This window comes from Castor canadensis, chromosome 3 (assembly GCF_047511655.1).
Source record: "Castor canadensis chromosome 3, mCasCan1.hap1v2, whole genome shotgun sequence".
Classification (NCBI taxonomy): Eukaryota; Metazoa; Chordata; class Mammalia; order Rodentia; family Castoridae; genus Castor; species Castor canadensis.
Window position 1 is genome coordinate 30,677,953 of NC_133388.1, and position 2,906 is coordinate 30,680,858.

The 2,906-nt window shown below is 45.0% G+C and overlaps 1 pseudogene; it reads left to right on the top strand.

Annotated features, from left to right (window-relative positions):
• Nucleotides 1–874: 874 nt before the first annotated feature.
• Nucleotides 875–2,002, top strand: LOC109702011 (protein PBDC1-like; annotated as a pseudogene).
• The last annotated feature ends 904 nt before the right edge of the window (nt 2,003–2,906 follow it).

The window sequence follows — 2,906 nt, forward strand, 5'->3', positions numbered from 1 at the left end:
GATGGAGCCTCCTCCAGACCTGGAAAAGCAAGGGGATGGATTCTTTCCTAGAGCCTCCAGGAAGGAGCACAGCCTTCTTGACACCTTAATTTTAGACTAGTGAAACCCATGCTGGATAGCTAACTTCCAGAACTATAAGATAATAAATCTGCTGTTTTATGCCACTAAGGTTGTGGTCATTTGTTACAGTAGTGATCGAGTGCTAGAGCAGGAACCTTAGGGATCCTAGCTCCTTACCTGATATAGGGTTCCCACCCACTGCCCAGCAGCCTGATTCAGGTCCCTCCAGCTCTACTAAGGACTTCCAGCAGCAAGGAGCCTGTCCCATCCTGGTGGGCACCTTTGTGGGAAAGGCTCCTTCTAGAAGCTCAAAGCCATCCCCCATCACTTCTAGTCATTGGTCCCAGTTTTTCACTGGGGACACACACACACACACACACACACACACACACACACACACTTTGTTTGCCATGACAGCTCTTCACATTCCCAAAGAGCTCCCCAGAGCCAGGTGCAGAGAAAGCAACAGACACTTTTGCTGAGGGACAAGTGAGCAGAAAGGCCTCCTGTGGCTCCCTGCCCTTTGGGGAGAGGCCTTATCTGGGTGCCTGCCATTTCCTCTCCTGCTCTAGCTGGGTAAATGAGAAGCCACCTCGGGAGGCCTGAACAGAATCTGTGGTTTTGGTTGTCCAACTGGAGTTGGTTACACAGCTGGGCCAACACAGTTGTTGAGTAACTGAATCAGTAAAAGCGGAGAGAGGAGAGGATGGTGAGAGAAAGAGAGAATAGGTTTTTCTTTCAATTTGCTCTTAGCTAGAAACAGCAGCTACTTTAACAAACTTTCTGAGGCAGGATAGATCAGGAAAACCGAGGCATGGGAAACAGGACCCAGGAGTTCAGAGGTAAACCTTTTATCAGTGAACAGCTTGATTAAAAGCATACTGGTGCTACCTTCTTTGCTTTAAGCTTCACTCTCCCTCACTGAGCTGCAACTGAGTAAAGTAGCACTCTCCCTCTGACCTTGTTCAAATGATCACTATATTCTGGGAACTGACCAAGAATGTCTTGAAGAAAAAACACTTATCCCAGGAAAGAATGGGATCCAAGTAAACGATGGTGAAATGACAGAAGTGTTTGCAAAGAAGAAAAAAATTATCTCAAGGGGGGACATCCGGTTTAAAAGGAGCATCTGAGGAAACCATCCTTTGTTTAAAGGGATGCTCAGGGGAAATGGACATCTATGTCACAATGTCCCACATTCAGTATACTGACCAGAGTGGTCTCTCTGGGCCCAACTGATCATGTTAAGGCAGGGTGACAAAAAAGACATGCTTTCTGGACTGAAGCATGGAGGCTGCTAGTGGACCAATGGATCAGTTTCTGGGGAGCAGGTGTGTACGGCACACACCCTTTCTCTCCCAGCAGAGTCTTATGGCAATGACCCTGATATTGAGATGGCTTGGGCCATGAGAGCAGTGAAAGCATGCTGAAGTCTATTACAAGCTGATTTCATCAGTTGACCCACAGTTTTTGAAAGTCACCAAAGTAGATGATCAAATCTACTCTGAGTTCTGGGAAATTTTTAAGACACTCAGGATAGGTGTATTAGACCCAGAAGAACTCAAATCAGAATCTGCTAAAGAGAAGTGGAGGCCATTGTGCTTGAAATTCAAAGGGATTATAGAAGACTTCGACTATGGTACTTTCTTGAGACTGGATTGTTCCCAAGGCTACAATGAGGAAAACACCTATTTGCACCCAGGATACAGTTTCTTGCCATTGAAATTGCTTAGAACCGGGAAGTCTAACCAAGGCAGTCTACATCAGTGTTGAGGACAATAAAGGAGAGAAAGGAGCTAACAGTGACATAGAAGGAGAGAAGACTGAGAAAGGAGAAAGTGAAGGATAAAAAGAGGAAGAAGAAAAAGAGAAAACTAACAAAGGAGGGGAAAAAGAGAAGGAAGTCAATAGAAATCAAAAAAGTGGTGAAGCATATGTGTAAGTTAGATAGGGAACCACTCTAAAGCATGTAACTCAACTGAGCCTACAAGTACTACTTGTAGGGTCTGTATTACTTGACAGGTCCCCTTGGTTTGGCTTAGTGTATGTCCTTCTGTATTTGAAGAACACTCGGACATCTTTCTAATTTAATAGTCAGGAGCTGCTCTGATCATCCCCTTGTATGTACTGGCTTAAAGACTATTAGTGAGGTCTCTTAGTTTATTTTTTCTTGGCTCTCACTGCTGGTCAAGTAAAGAATTTTGTAAATAAATTGCTTTTTATTCTTATGGGGGAAAAAAGCAGCTCAACAGCAAAAATGATTGAAAGTACCAGGTGTCCAGAACAAAGAGGAGCCCTTATTCTAAGGTCATTTAAAGCAAAACCCCCATTCCACTTTTTCAACCATAAATACCCCTGATGTTAGAGCACTCAGTGAGCCTCTTCTAGGCTGTGCCCTCACCCATATCTGGATGTGTACTGTCCTTTCCCTTGATTTTGTTAATATTTTCTTGGCCTCTACTTTGATAGTCCTAAAATTATTATTATTATTATTTTTGCAACATCACAAACCTGGTACCCAAGGGCCAGGTAGAGGCCTCTCCCTTTTGGAGACTTCCTGGGGCCTCACTGGTTCCTGCAACATTCCCAGGCCTCTCTATGCCTCTCTTCCCTGCAGTCCACCCCACACTCCTTTCAGTGGCCACACCTCAACCACCCACTTCCTTCTCCTGCGCTGTCTCCATCCGACATGGTTTTGATGAACCCAGGGGATCCAGGGGCTAACCAACAATCCCATCCTGCTAGAACTTTGGTGAAGTCTGTCACCAGGAGGGGCAAGAATTGTTCTCTGTTTTCAGTTTCTCTGTCTGTCCACCATTCAGTTCCACATCAAGCGCTAACCATGC